The sequence below is a fragment of the Sinohyriopsis cumingii genome, chromosome 15 (assembly GCF_028554795.1).
Source record: "Sinohyriopsis cumingii isolate HCF-2022 chromosome 15, ASM2855479v2, whole genome shotgun sequence".
Lineage (NCBI taxonomy): Eukaryota > Metazoa > Mollusca > Bivalvia > Unionida > Unionidae > Sinohyriopsis > Sinohyriopsis cumingii.
In genome coordinates this window covers 45,765,024-45,782,091 of record NC_142975.1, presented here as the reverse complement: position 1 = coordinate 45,782,091, position 17,068 = coordinate 45,765,024, and the positions used below count along the sequence as shown (strand labels likewise).

At 35.8% G+C, this 17,068-nt stretch overlaps 1 protein-coding gene across 1 annotated transcript in view; it reads left to right on the top strand.

The window, feature by feature from the left end:
• The first annotated feature begins 2,088 nt into the window (after positions 1-2,088).
• LOC149781727 (uncharacterized) overlaps positions 2,089-17,068 on the top strand; it is a 31,045-nt gene continuing 16,065 nt past the window's right edge. The window contains exons 1-2 of the mRNA XM_089935837.1: positions 2,089-2,242; positions 9,418-9,518. The gene's annotated coding sequence lies outside the window, so the exon portion shown is untranslated. The remainder of the gene's footprint in view (positions 2,243-9,417; positions 9,519-17,068) is intronic.

The following is a 17,068-nucleotide window of genomic DNA, read 5'->3' as shown; positions in this document are numbered from 1 at the left end:
AGCCCCGTAACTTGATTTCAAACATTTGGCGGTTAAAGAAGCAATCCTGATTGGCTAAGGTAAAGGAGGATGGGTTTGTTCTGCGACGGAATTCAGACTTTAAAGTAATCTCCCTCACGATATTAGTAAGTCCAAGTTTTCTGTCTGGGGGAATAAAATGAGGGACTCTGAGGAAAATTAGTAAGTAAATTTCTTGTTTAACAAATCGTCTAAGGGACCGTGGGGGTCTGTATCTTTAAGAAACAGAGGCAATTCTCTAAATATAAGCGAGCGAAGGTCGGTAAGGCACTAATGTACTGTCTCGATTACATGCAACATGTGTTCATTGATGTAAGTTTGTAATTATATGTTGAATTTATTCATTTGCAATTCCTTTATCAGTTTTCCTTGATCTCAGAGGTAACTGCTTGCATGCAGTTTGTCTCAGATGCTATATGACTCATGCAATATATGAATGAGGTCTGGTTTAGTTGTTATGTATTTAATAGAAATCATGTATCTTAACGATCTCATGTTTTGTATATGGTATGTTGAGAGATGATTTTTTCCCCCACTGTCTGGAAATGTATGTCAATGAATCGCTAATTAGCAAAGTAACGTAGCTAGGACAATGGGAGAAGTCTATTAATTCGCGTGTAAGTAAGTTGGGAATTCTCTTCAACCGAGAATCGAGGTGCTTGTGCCGAATGGCATAGCTCAGCTGGTAATTTATAGCAACAACAGAGTGTGATGGTTTATCTAAAGAGGTCTAATTATGTCATGGTCTAATTGGGAAGGGGAGAGCAGCTAGACAAGACATACATTTAAATTCAGAGGGTGACAAAGGTTGCGAAATGATAATATCAAGTTCATTTGCATTTCGATAGATGATATATGACGAACACGAATGGGAATATAGGTTGATCCCTGGAGAGAAAGAAAAAAAGCTGACATGAATTTAGGTTGGTTACTATATTTTTTATCTAAAGGTAATAGCTCCATACCAGACTACACAGTGAAAAGACGCACACTGACTGCAACCAAGAGGTTGATGAACCAAAGAGGCTAGTGGAGAGAGAGAGAGAGAGAGAGAGAGAGAGAGAGAGAGGAAAGAAATACAGAAACGCCGACCTTTCACCAACGGTTATTTTGGAAAAGACAGGAAGCACCAGGGGCCGGCAATTTGAGGTCTATCAGTTCCTCGATATATGATGAAATTTATTCTGTCAGTATAACAGAACGGCTAATTGAATTTAGCATAACAATTTTGTAACTTTTTTTTTTTTAAAGAAAAAGTGAATCATTCAAATGTTGTGTTCGATTTCATTTGTTTATGTAATTGGTTAACTTGTAATATTTTACATACGGGTCTCGTGTTGTTCTGTTCTATATCTCTGTTAAGATCTATGTTATACCATCGATTAATTTTTTTGTTGTTCTTAATTATTCGATCCGGGCAGTAATAGATAACGATAACCAAAAAACATTCATACATACATACACACAGGACACACGGTACTAATTATACAGAAGAACTGTGAACCAGTCTAGAAATGGGTGAAATAATAGAGTATTTACGGGTTTGGTGGTCCATAATTTGTTAATAATGAAAATTAACATTTTAGTAAAAATATCTTGTGAGAGCTTATCCAATATGTAATTTTTAAAAATATAGACAAATTTCTACTGATGCAATTTTAGCATTCTTACAGGCTTGACTCAGGAGTACTCAATAATGAAAGTAGCACCTGATTCATTTGGTGCAGAATCAATAACATGTGTTTCATGCACATGTATGTAAACAAAATGCCGCGGGTCATATGGTGTTCTCCACACATAAGCTTGCACCAAGGTTAGATGTGCATGGAGAATTATAGGTCTCATCATCAGCACCCAGAAATTTTAAGTTATTGAATTTTGAATATGATGGTGTTTCCATGTGTTTACTATTGGAGTTGAATTAGTACCGTGTGTCCTACATAGGTGCTCCGGTGATATACCGGAGTCAACAACAACTATAGATAGGCGTGATTTCTAGAAGTATTATAGATCAGGAACCAGACAAACTTTCGTATGTCAGAGACCTTATGGAGTCACGCGAGAATCTGGTTAAGCGAGATTACACTGTAAAAGTTCTGGCGGAATTTTGTAATCAACGACAAAAATTTACAACAGCGTTTCAGTTGTAAAGTCATGTTTAAACTATGTTGTTAGCGAGCAAGCTTTCTTCGAGATTTTTAATTATGGATAAACATCTTATTAGGTAAATAGATGCATTATAGCAATGGATAGTGACGTAAAGGATTTATATATAGTATCTTCCAAGTTCTATACCTTTTTCTGATGTTTACTGCACACATACTATACTGTATATATCTTTAAATATGAAATCCTGCATTAATGTGCAAGTTGCTTGACGTGAAACGGGCCAATTACATCAGTTATACAGCATCGAAATTACCTTATTAAATGCACATGGGCTCGAATCGTTACTTAAAACTGACCTGTCATACATGTACTATATAATAACTACTATACATAGTACATGTTTGACAGGTCAATTTTAAGCAACGATACGAGCCCCTGTGATTAAACGCTGGTTTGTGGCTATCCACAGGGAGACGACACTAGTCCTACAATGTAAGACGGCTGTTTACGTTGTAGGACTAAGACAACACTAGATCAAAAAATTGATACCAGTGGAAACCACTGACATATATTCAGAAACAATAATATTATTAGTATATTCAATGAAATATGTAGGGACGATATAATACCATGTTGGCTAATTCTGCGCAAAGATGCGTAATTTGTGTAAACATTGGATCACATGTTATTTTGGTTCAAAAATCCATTTTGTATCGAGAAAGAATGATCAGTAACATTAATAAAGGAAAGTTTTATTCATATAGTGTATAGAAATAACCCACATTTCGACTCAAAATGCACATGAAAATGTGATTTCTAAATGTCAGCATGAAGACCCACTCTATGACCTTCTTCAACCGGTAAACCAGAAAATCCGATTTACTATGCATGTTTTAGAATCATACAGATAAATACATATTGACATGGATACACTAACCTCACCGTGTCCACCATGACAGATAACGTGAGACTCTCACCATGACCTCTTTTCTACGTAACTCTTGCCAGACCATTTTTGGATATTGTTATGTTATTATCAAACAAGTGGCGAATAATGGCTTCTTGGTAGAATTTCAAAGTTGCAAATAAACCGTATTTACTTTCAATGCGCAGAATTTCTCATTCAAACTGTGCCAAATTTTTACAACGATTTGTTTTTGTTTCCAAATAAGGGCTCAATGTCCTTATATGGCACACAAACAAAACGAGGCTGAGAACGGAAGTAATCATTATTTGAACTGGTTCTTCACATGAACATTTACTCCAAAACAAAAGGTGTTTTAAAAGATTTCATTTTAATAATCTACAACAAAGTTCTGTGCATTTTTCTCCTTGATAATTATAGATTCAGACTTTCTAGGTTCATTTTTAGGTATGATTTAAAAGAGTTTATCAAAGGGTTGTTTTAAATTTCCGAACAGAGAAGATTCTGCAGTAGACTTTGGTCAAAATGAACTTAAGTATAGATTTGACCTGGCGAAGGTGTTTGGACATTTGTTCCATCATGAAGATGTCTGTTACTTACCTGCTGGACAGTTGGTGGAATGAAAGCCCAGATCAACCCTAGAGCCATGCCAAGATAAATTTTAAAAACAAGTTATCAGTTTATGCTTGTAGTGGTTTGATGAAAGTCTTTCCCATTTTGTCTCCTCCAAAAACTTGGGTATATGGCGTACGATTTTTGCCCCACAAATGATTCTGCCTGTTTCAGCGTGTATTTTCTCTAGTTCATGTTTTTCAATCCAGTTGCAGTTATCCCATATAATATCCCCATAATACAAAAGGTCTTATAAAGGTGAAGTAAACAACTTTTAATGATTTTCTATCAAATTACAATTTTTAAACTTCGCAGTATGTCTAACCTTTTCCATGTTTTTGTAGACGTTTCTTGTACATGTATATCTCGTGATAAGGATTCATTTAAAGTAAGGCCCTGGTGTTTGAGAAGTGTCAATTCTAATAACCATGCAAATATTTGAATGTTGAGGGATTCTTGGATATGCACATTAATTTGGTTTTGTTTTGGATTTAAAATTCACTAACCACTGATCAGCCCAAAAACTGATTTCAAGTAGGTCCTTGTTCAAAACACAAGCAGCTAGAATTTGGTCCTCAAGAATAATTGACACTGAAGTGTCATCAGAAAGCAGTCTTGTACTGGAGTGAATAGGAGTAACATTATCATTAGCATAAATTAAAAGATCCAAGGAAAGATCCATGGGATATAAGGGCCTTGTCATGTCGGTCTTAAGTACCTTTTATAACAACTTTCTTTGCATCCTGTTTGGGACATCATTATCAAACCATTCCAAAAGTCCATCACAGAGTCCAACAATTTTTTAGCTTATGAATAAAATCTTTGTGCCACTCTTTGTTGAAGGCCTTAATAATTTCTTTACCTTTATCAACCACTTGCAAAAATTATTGTACATATCACACAGCTAATCTTTTGGGGTAAAAACTAGATTGAAGATAACTGAAATACTTTCACTCAGTAATCACACAGCTAATCTTTTGGGGGCAAACCAGACTGAAGATAACTGAAATACTTTCACTCAGTATTAACAAATTTAGCCAAAGTCTATTCAATTGTGACTGTTGAATGCTCTGGGCAACTTTCAGATGAACATTATTAATTATTATTCACTTTTACAGTGGTGGTCAGATAATAAGATGGGTCAAGAAATGATGATAAAGGTCACACCACCAGACGAAGTGGGTGACAAAGTTGCCTAAAAATGAAAACTTTGCCTTTTTTTGTTAGGAAAGTGAAAACGACTTTGCTCTGATTTTTTTAAGATGTACATTGAGTGATAGTAGTTTTTTAGATGCCTCCTCACCAGAGCTCGTTGTTTCCAGTGTTATATTGTAATGCAAGGCAAAATGCAGTCATCAAGCCATCAAATAGCTGGTGTTGATCTCAATTGCGCAGACAAACTCTTGTACATTCATAGGTATGGGTTTTGATAGCAGATTGACCATTAACCCTTTCTGGAGCAAGTTATAACATAGACGTGTTATATATGTCTCTGGCTATACCAACTATCACTTGCAGATTTCCGCAATATATCATTTGATGATAAAATCATACACATTGGTGTTTCCAAGCTTAAACAGTATTATGTAAATAGCAATTTGTGCTATAAGAATAGAATCGGTGACCATAAGATTTTAATTGCCATGTGTGCACTATTTTCTTTATAAAATATGATTGAAACCGTAAGTGAACCTGTCAAGGGAAATAATGGCAGACATTGTGTCTGGGAAGTACCACTCTGTTAGACTATCTGTTTTCTTAAACATTTGAGCAAATATATTAAGGAAAATATTCAACTCAAAGAAAGCAAACTCTAAATATTATGTTATTCAAGATTTAGCAAAAAAATGCAATTATGTATGGAACAGTGCTATTTGTGGAATTCAAGAAGTGTTGTAAGGTAAAAGTTGTATTCACTCATTTTTGTAAAAATACAGAAAAAAGCAGCAAAGCAAATACTATTAGAGCAATACTTGATGTCACTACAAGTATCAAGACAAAATATAAACCATATATTTGCAATCCTATCAATGGACTGTTGTAACATTGCTCGAATGTGAGTCAAGAAAGCCCCTCATATGTTGACTGTTTTAATTCGGTTGGAAAGAATGTTTTACTTTTAGTTCATTCATATACAGACTTTAATGCTTCACTGTTATATATGAATATGTACAGTATTGTTTTATCCGCAACAAAGAAATTGAGACAAACAAAATAGTATGAAGACGTGTGCATTTGCTTTCATGTACATGTTACAGGGTTGTTTCAAATAAGTTTAGAATTTATTTCAACTGCCATTTAATAGTGAACTTTCATAGAGTAAAAAAAAAACTTGTTTGAAGGTGGCTGATTAAGCATTTTTTAAAAGTTAAAATTCATTACAATGTATAGCTTCTACAGTGCTCTTAAGTTATGTGGCCAAAATACACTGCATATGAATATGATAATTTTATGCACATAAAATATGTTTATAATATACAGACAACTAAAAAAGTTTCTCCTTGAAAATAAAATGCTGCTTAAAACCAATGCTAAATGTTAATATGCTTACTGAGAAAGAGGGCAAAATAATTCAAATAAGAGAATGAAAACACACACATACACGCACAATATATATATATAAGTTTTGCCCTGTCACCCCTGCTGGGGTATAGGTCACCCACAATCACCAGATCACCAGAGACTTCTGTACTGTGCCATCCCCTTGAGCTGACTCCATGTGTGATCCAGCTTAGTGATGTCTGCCTCAAGGTCATGTTGACCGGTGTTTCTTGGTTGGCCCCTTCTCCACTTGCCTTGAGGGTTCCACCGCAATGCCTGTCTGGTAATGTTGGTTTGCGGCTTACATAGGGTGTGTCCTATCCTACCCCACCTTCTCTTCTTGATCTCGACCTCTACTTTAAGCTGGGAGGTTCTCTGCCACAGGTTGGCATTGCTGATGGTGTCTGGCCAGCGGATCTGCAGAATTCATCTTAGGCAGCTGTTGATGAAGGTCTGAACTCTCTTTACGGTCGACTTGGTGGTTGTCCAGGTGTCTGCTTCATACAGTAAGACTGACTTCATGTTGGAGTTGAACAGTCTGGTCTTGGTAGTCAAGGAAATTTCTTTGAAGCTCCAGATGTTCATAAGCTGTATGAAAGTTGCTCTCGCCTTTCCGATCCTTGCCTTGACGTCTGTGTTTGTGCCACCATGCTGGTTGATAATGCTGTCCAGGTATGTGAAGGACTCCACCTCTACCAGGGAACTTCCATGCAATGTAACAGGGTTGTTATTGATGTAACTCATTCTGAGGATCTTGGTCTTGTCTTTGTGGATGTTGAGGTCAGCCTGTGCTGATGTGGCTGCCATTACGTCGGTCTTGTCCTGCATTTGCTGCTGACTGGGGGACAAAGTCCAGGTCCTCAAGTTGACTCCTCATTGTCCACTGGATCCCATTTCTCCACCCAATGGTGGGTGGATGTCTTCATAATCCTATTGATGGTAAGAAGGAAGAGAATTGGCAACAGCAAGCAGCCTTGCCTCATGCCAATCTGCACTAGGAAGCTGTCTGTGTGCTGTCCTGCATCAATGACTCTGCAGGACATTCCATTATAAGCATTCTTTATCAGGTTCACCACCTTGGTTGGATGCCATAGTGGTGAAGAAGTTTCCAGAGTGTCTCTCGGTCCACGCTGTCGAATGCCTTCTCATAATCGACAAAGTTGATGTGTAGAGTAGCTATTTGGTTCATACATGATCTGTTCTGCCAGAAACCTGCTTGCTCATCTCATAACTGGGGGTCAACGGCCTCCTCCGTTGTCTCCAAGAGAACCCCGTTGAAGACTTTCCATGGTACTGACAGGAGTGTGATTCCTCTGTAGTTGGAGCAATTGCTGAGGTCGCCTTTCTTTTGGATCTTGATGAGGTATCCCTCCTTCCTGTCAATCGGTATTTCTTCTTCTTCCCAGATCTTCTCAAAGAGGGGGTATGGCATTTCCACTGAAGCATCTAGGTCTGCTCTGAGGGCTTCTGCTGTGCATTATATGCTTGCTTCGGCAGCATGAGCACCACCCTGTGTGGATGAGGTGTGTCATCTTCCCATGTCCAGAATACATTAGCATCCCTCCTGTCATCAGTCTTCTTTGTCCAGATTGAATCCATCTTGTCTCGCTAATGCCCATAGTTCCTCATCTCTGCTGCTACCTGTGCTGTTTTTCCTACCTCATACACTGTCATCACGTTCCATGTTGCAATGTCAATTCCCCAGTTTGACAGAAGGGTGGTCTGCTTTATGACTTCCGTGGGCTTGCGGCTTCAACACACAGCATCATAAGTCTTCCAGAAGACCCTTCCTCCCTCCACGCCATTTTCTCCTGGAAATTACAACTTATATTACCATCTGAAACCAATCGATATGAATATTGCCCTATATTATAGATATTACTTCATTATTAATGGGGGGGCCCCGAGTGGCCGAGTGGTCTAAAGCGCTCTCCGTTACGGATCACTGCCATCTCACCTCTGTCTGTGTGGGTTCGAGTCTCAGATTCAGCCATTGTGGGTATGTGAGAAAGCTTGCCAGTAGCTTCTCGTGGGTCGGTGGTTCTTTCTGGGGTTTTCCCGGGTTCTTCCTCCACCATTAATACTGGCCGCCATGTATAGCCTATCTTGTGCTGAAAAATGGCGTTAAACCCTACAACAACAACAACAACATCATTATTAATGGGTAACCCTTGCAATCGGTTGAGATATATAAGATGTTTAAGGCAATCCCTAACTGCATAATTATAACTAAGATTTGCTTGATAATTACTTGTGTCTTCACTTGATACTGTTATATCTCTAGTACATATTTTGTTATTTAACAACCTATTATCTCTCTCCCACCCCACCCCGTCAATGCCAACATAGCACTATTCATATTTTTTTCTTTTCATTTATTGTTTGCAAGTATACAGTAACGTGTTTCTGCTGTGAATGTTTATAAGTTACTGTCTGCTTACAATATAGTATGTATAATTTATATTAATGCCTGATTAGTATAATTCACAGGTTGTAATATTATGCCTTCATTAATTATAATATTATGCCTTCATTAATTGTAATAGTATGCCTTCATTAATTACATCAGCCGCATACAAAGGAGATAGCTCGAAAGAAGCTTCTGCTTTTTGCTCAATTCTCTTGTATCTGGTAATCAGTTTTTTGTACTTTTAAAAATAACTTTAAATTTATTCCAAGGGATTTTGGATCAGACTGGTTTGGCTACAATGTTTTGTCCTTGGCCAAGTCACTTTACTACATTTGCACTGGCACTGAATAGCTTTCCTGTCCTGTAAAACACCATATCAACAACAAATCAACAAAAACGGATCACTTATGTCAGTGGCCCCAGTTTACATACTCGTTCATATTGACCCATAACTTGTACAATTGACAATATGTTTGTCTTAAAATCCCTCTGATGCATTAGGGTATATTTTTTAGGGTTTATAGGTTGGTATTTTACTTTAAAACATTCCCCCCCATAATGTGATTTAGATGGCAACTTATATTTGAAGGGGGTCTGCAGTAGAAAAAAGCCTGATATTTGTGTGTTGGTTTGTGAAGGAGTTTTTCGTTTAAGTAAGTAATCATTTACAAATTCGAAATAGATGATTACCTAATATATGCAGCTAAGTTGGGAATGTATTACAGAACTGTAACTGAATCATTTAATTGAAGTCTGTAAGATTCTGGTTGCAGCATTTGTAATTATTCATTTTTCTTTTCAGCTTTATCAAAGATGAAAATAATGTTTGGTGCGACAGCCCTGATCCATCTGTCATGTTATCTATCATTTTTGGTGGTCCACTGTAGCTGCATTGAATGAAAGGTACAGATTACTCACACATGCCTTAATTAGTACACAAAAGTTATTTGGATAAAATCTTGCAGTAATTATCCACTTACAGGTGTGGGTGCATGTCTCAATTCTAATATACTTAATGGAAGGGAAGCAACTTCTAAAATCAAGGGAAGCAATTTCTAAAATCAGTTGCAGTGTTGGCCTCGGGAATGTTTTTACTGGTATCCAGGTAAGCATGCAGAAGCATCACAAGTTTTTCTGAAATATGCATTATTTTCATAAAAGTGGGAAACAAAACAGTCTGAATGTAAATATGTGTGCATAGTGTCCTTTTTCCCTTATTTGCCTCCTGTTCTCAGATCATAATCCTTTGAATTTAATTAACAGATTGAAAGTTTATTCCTCAGATCACTCCGCCCACTTCACTGTTGATAAAGTGCCATGGCAGTCTGAATAAAAATGATGGAACATGAAGTTTATTAATGGATGCAAAAGAAAGTAGACAACATCCTGACTCATAATTATTTATAAGGTTTAAGGCTTGATACCAACAATTAAATGATAAATGTGATGGTAATATTTATACAAGGCTTGATGTGAACATCTTGACTGTAGAATGTGGTGACACTATTTATACAAGGCTTGATTAGAACAATTAGATGATAGAATGTGATAATAATATTTATACAAGGCTTGATATCAGCAATTTGATGGTAGGATGTGATGGTAATATTTATACAAGGCTTGATATGAACAATTAGATGGATGATTGTGATCGTAATATTTATACAAGGCTTGATATGAACAATTAGATGATAGAATGTGATGGTAATATTTATATACGGCTTGATATCAACAATTAGATGGATAAATGTGATGGTAATATTTATTTATGGCTTGATATCGACATTTTGAAAATAGAATGTGATGTTAATATTTATACAAGGCTTGATATCAACAATTTGATGGTACGATGTGATGGTAATATTAATCCAAGGCTTGTTATGAACAGTTAGATAATAGAATGTGATGGTAATATTTATACAAGGCTTGAAAGGAACAGTTAGATAAATGAATGTGATGGTAATATTTATACAAGGCTTGATAGGAACAACTTGATTGTAGAATGTGATGATTATATTTATTCCAGTTGCAAAGTAGTTGTTACTGTTGGAACAAATTCCAAATGAAATGAAGACCACAACATTTTATTATAATGTTTCTAACAGGTCAGATTAGAAGATAGAAGCTATTACTTTCTAACTTTGGATAAACAGATAGAAATTCCTCAAGCAGCAACAACTTAAGTGGGTAAAACTGAATGTATTTTTTTTTCTCAAAGTCTTCTGCATTAAATAAAAGCAATTCCTGTAGAAAATGCATTTCTATTCATCAAGTTTTCTCACTACATATGTATGTTCCTGAAAATACAACAGTAGTAACAAAAATGTTATGTAGTTCAAATATACATAGTATCACCCTATGCCATCACTCATAATATTGTTAAATAAACTCAAAAGAGAGCAATATGGAAGATTTGCCATCCAATCCACCAATTTCCACTCAAGGACTTGAAATCTTTCATTCAGTTGTACAATCCAGATTTTGTTTCTTCAGATCCTTCTTTTATTTCAAGGGAGAGATATTGTTATCAGAACATGAATCAGCACAGCAGACTGCAGCTGATTTCAGTATGGTGCTAGATGTGACCGGGGTAATTTTGTGTTGTTTTTTATCACCATTTTATTACGATTTAAGAAACTTGAAAAGTAATACTTATGAAACCATTTGTGCTGATACTGAAAATGACTGATATAGATGTCAATATTTTGGGAAATTTCTACTGGGTACCCGTCAATCCTAACAATCGGTTATCCGGGTACCCGTTCAAAGGGAAATTGTGTTAATGTTGAACCTGAGAGATATAAGCGTAATTTATTTCTAATATATATAAGCGTAATTTAGTTCTAATATAAGTGCAAAAAGTGGAATATGAGCATAAAAAGAGCAATCTATATATGCCATAATTACAGAAACTGTGAAAAACATACATATTTATTTTATTTAATGTAGTATAGTGTCAATTTCATTTAGTTTTTCCTAACATGGTATAAGAAGTGCATGTTACGGTAACCAAGTTTTGTGATGCCTTTGCCGTGACAAAAATAGCTGTCTTAGGTTTCCTGCTAATTAAAGAAGAGTCCAGTAAACAGACATGTGAACAGTGACCCTGACTTGAACTGCTAATACTCACTCCATGGCCACACACTTGAGGCAGAAATGGCATAAGTTAAACCGGATATTTATATTGTGCTTTCTTTTATTTGAATGGTAGTATGTATTAAAATTTTATTTTGTTGAATACTTCTTAAGCAGTACTTACTGTTGCTTTTGATGATAGGTATTGACCTAGTTAATGTCATTAGAATCTTGAAACAAACACGTTTAAGTCACGAGAAAAATGGCACAATAACTATGGACAGGCACGAAGTTAGGACATTATAGCTTTAAAAATCTGCATTGATTCTTAAATAGGTCGGAGAAAGGAGAGAAGCATCCTGACTTGTATTATGATATAGTACATGCATGACAAGTAAATTGTAAGCAACCATATGAGCCCCTGTGCTAATGTATAAATGCTCACACAACACAATCCTCAAAACTGTAATCGTTATTCTGTGTCTTGATCTGAACTTGGAACTTTATGGGTTGTTCATTTTATCACCTGGGTTAATATTAACAGGTGAGTACCCAGGTACCTGTTGGTATCTTTACAATAGACTCAATTTTGAAGTAAGTAACTTGCAGTAGTAAAAAAGTTAGCATTGATTCAATGAAATAGTGTTTTGAAAAGAAAAATATTGTTAAATAAATTCAGAAAAGGATTTAAATGTTGATTTAAACACCAGTAAATGATGTTGACACGCAGTTGTACTGCAGTTACACAGACTTCATTTTCTTAGTTTCTATCGTTTCTTGGGTGTTCTGCCCCTTAGCTCTCTTTGTCCTCAAGTGGTAAGGCAACAGTGTTGATCTGACACTGGCCATATGTGTTGGCTGCCATTTTTTTCTTTACATCTGAACCAGATATACTGGACACACTCTGTTGCCTTGTTCATTGTCCTCTCTGATGTTTTCAGTGCTTTTCCTCTTATTCCTAGTGCATTGTGCATCCTCTAGAATAACTGCAGGAAGCCACCTGCATCCTACTTCCACCTGGTTGAAGACTAAACTTTAATGAGTAAAGACTCAAATTAAATGAGGGCAAGATGGATAGTTCAACAATGCTGCCCTTTTCTGGTAAGCCAGAAAATTGAAAATGTCAGTACTTTTGTTGAGGCCATATATATTAACAATTGTGACATTTTAGTACCAGCCTCAACATTCGCACAGTATGAAAAGAATCTTGATAGTAATGTTGAGGCATGAGAACAAACAATGTTCAAACCTTGTTTCTTAACAATGTAATTGTAATATTGGACTTTATTATGCAGCCATGAAGGTATACATACTTGACAAATATTTTATAGTCAGATCACATGAAGGTCCTTATGGTTTATTCACTGATATGTATTTGTCTATAAGTATTGTGTGTGTGTGTGTGTGTGTGTGTGTATTCATAATATTAATTTGATCATGGTTCTTGGGCACACCTTGGTACACAATTTTTGTTTGTTTTGCCAACTTCTATTTGATTAGTTTCTATGGAGGTAGTATCAAGTGTGTAGTGTACTGGTTATCAGAGAGATGCCAAGTGATCATAAGGGTCAGATCTTAAGACACCGATTCATTGATTCTTGGTGTCTTAATGTTTTGATCAAAGACTTAAGTACACTCGTATGTTTTGACACCTCACTTTCATGAGCATCACTCTGCACACTTTAAGCCATCATACTTTAAATACTTCATTTTATGGCATGCCATATTTATATAAGTAGTGCTAAGATTGTGGGACTTATTATGTTGGTTGGAGAACTAAAACCTCCAGCATTAATTCAGTCATAAATTGTCATAAAATATTTTTTTCTAGTTTCATGTGTAGATATGCTTTCATTTTGGAATAATAATAAATGTGGTTGTAACTTTACTTACTTTGGTTGGTGCCAAGTGCAGTCCTGCAGATGAGGCTGATTCCCTGTGGTTTTTGCCAATAGAAATGTGTCTTTATATCTAATTCTCATGAAAAAAACATGTAAGAGACTGAAAGATTTGTGGAATGAATCATGGCATTATAAACATTTTCTTATGTGATACAAAATGAGAAAACATCTGTTTATAATAGCAAACATTTCACTGTAGCTGTTTGTTTGAAAGGTTAGTGAATGGATTGGATTACATGAGCTGCATCAAGCCTGTTAAAAAGGAGTGGATGGAGTACATGAGCTTGAGCAAGCCTGACGAAAGAGGAGTGGATGGATTAGATTAGAACCAGCAAGTCTGATGAAAAATGAGTGGATGGATTACATCAGCACCAGCAAGCCTGTTGAAAAAGGAGTGGATGGATTACATCAGCACCAGCAAGCCTGATGAAAAAGGAGTGGATGTTTTACATTAGAACCATCAAGCCTGATGAAAAGTAGTGGATGGATTACATCAGCACCAGCAGACCTGATGAAAGAGAAGTGGATGGATTCATCAGCAGCAAGCCTGATGAAAAAGTATTGGATAGATTACATCAGCACCAGCAAGCCTGATGAAAAAGGAGTGAATGGATTACATCAGCACCAGCAAGCCTAATGAAAGAGAAGTGGATGGATTCATCAGCAACAAGCCTGACAAGCAAAGAAAGATAAAGCCCCCTACAAGACAAATGATAGTACAATGGATATCAAAGGCCTGGGCTTATATTTTTGTGAGACCAGAATTCATTACAATTTTTTTTAAAAGTACAGTGTGAATTTCAAACTTTATGTACCTGAGTGTATCCAGAGAATCTTTCTCATGGAACATTTTAGTACTACCAAATATGGAAATTGCAGCTTGATGATGACTGTATCTTGGAGGACATTGTGCCATCATAAATACTTACAGACTTATGTGCAGATGATTCAGAGGAGGAAATCGAGGAGTTCAAATCAGACAGTATTCCAAAGGATTATCAGTGATTATGAGATGGTTTCATACTGATTCTGCATCATTTTACAAGAGAAAATGTTAAATTCCCATATAACTTAATAGATGAATGCTATATTCCAGTTACATGCTTAACTTGAGATTACTGTGATTAAATGTGTGAACTGTATGCTACTTTTAACTTGTTCTTTTCTTGTTGTTTGTTTGTTGTTTTATTTTTATTCTTTCTTTTTTTTAAATATCTCTCTCTCTTATGCACACACAGACTCTTTCACATGTTAACTGATCACTAGCTCTGTTATCTGTGTCTTATTAAAAAAATGGGTTGGATACTATAAGGCAAACATTTGATACATTTTCTTCATTTCATACATTTTAAATGCTCTGCATCAGCCTTACAAGGAATATAAATTCTTGTGTCCATACCCAAGCTCATAGTTTGCTAATTACCTTCTATATTTCATAATACCTGTCGCATGAAAATTCTTTTGTTTGTAAAGCATCCAATAAAGATGGATACACTGAATGCATGAACAATTCAGTTTTACTACCTCGCAAATCCAGCCCTCCAGGGCTAAAATGTTTTAGCTATTAAGCTAAAAGTTATCAATCCACTTTGGCTGCAGTTAGTGATCTTTCCTTGGTACAGGGATTGGTGAAATCCCCTGAATTCTTAAATTACTACTTCCTCTCATGCCAAGTAGCACTCTGTCTATAGAAAGAGCAGCCTTGCAATCCACATACAAGTATTTGGGAAGTTTTCTGCCTTAAAGCAAGTTGGAGGAATGTTCTCTGATGTGAAAGATACTCAATCTATAAATTTCTAACTTTTCTGTTCTTTCTATTTTAAATGACAAAGTTTCTGACTTTCAGTGTTATAACTTTGCCATCCTCACACACTTAGGTGCCCTTGGTACATACTTTTACAAGACACTATGACATTCCCTCATATTGCTATAGCTGTATATAATCAGTGCAGGTCTGGTGTATGATTAAGAAAACTTGTATAATTATTACTGTATAACTTCCACTGTGGTCAGATACACACAGGTCAGGTAAGTTTTAGATATTAATCTACTCCGTGTTCACTTAGCAGTTATTTACATAAAGCTCTACTGATTTAACTTGTATAGGCCATGATTTGGCCCTTCCTACAGGTACACTACAGCTCACATGATTTTTCAAAAACCCCATGCATCATGGTAGGGGACCAAATTACCACCATTTTGTTCCATGATAATGCTTCACAACCAAGCAGTAAAAACCAACAGGTCACAGCAATTCTAGATGCTTCTCAAATATCTTTGGAGAACAGGTATGATTTGTCTGGGGTAAAGGGATGTATCTCTCTCCACATCTTACCTGTTCTTTTAAGGTATTATGGTTGGGTAACATATTTGAAGAAGAAAACTTTTTGCTAGTAAAATATGTTTCTTCAATAATATTTACCCAATAATAATAATACAAACACACCCTCTAAGCCATCCTGCAGTTACATACAGAGAGCATGCCTTCCACTCCAATAGTAACTGAAGAATTCAGGTGATTTGGTTCCAATCCCTATATCAAGGGGTGATCAATGTAACTGCCACCTTGGTGGGCAGATAACTTTTACGATTTTAGCTAAAACATTTTAGCCTAGGAGGGATTGGTTTGTAAGATAGAAGTAATTCTATTGTGATATGATTGGATAAGTATTTTTAAAGAAAGATATTTTACTAGAAAAGATCTGTTTCCACTAAATATTTTGTTTTGTGTTTTATGGGCCCACTTTGGTAAATATCTTGCTTGTGTGTTGGCATCCCGCTTAATATTTCTCTGCCATGTGTTGCTAGTAAATTATTGACTTCAGTGTCAACACTTCCTGCTTTTATCAACAAGTTCTTTATTGTCAGCACAATGTCTTTCACAGGGTGTCGGTTACTGTGTAAGCTTAATTGTCTAACTTCAGTTAAATTTTTAGATTACAACTTGTACAACAATTAATGTTCACATAGGAAATTAATCTACAGTAAGGTACTGTCCATTCAAATTTGTATTATTTGTTGGCCTTTCTTAATGATTGTATAAATCTGTATCTTGTACTTGACTTTCTCCAAAATCAAGTTCATGGTGTACCTTACCAGTAACATTTATTTTGTAAACGACATAATACATCACTAATATTTCTCTGAGTGTGGATTTAATATTCATATCATTATTAATGGTAAGCATGTTTGTATGAATTTGAGTCATGGACATTTAGTTTTTCACTTGGAAATTCCTAAACTTGTTGCGAACTTTGAATGTTTTAGGAAGGAAACTAACATATATCCTGGCTGTATTATTGTGTCTTAGCTTTTTATATAATGTTTACTTGAAAGTGTACTCATTCTTGCCTTAACATCTGAAGCAAAATAAGTCATATTGTTGTGTTTAATTTTTAAATGGGGTTGATTTATTTGTTCAAATTATTATTCATTGGAATTACAAAGTTCTCGATAATATTCTTGGACGAAAATAAT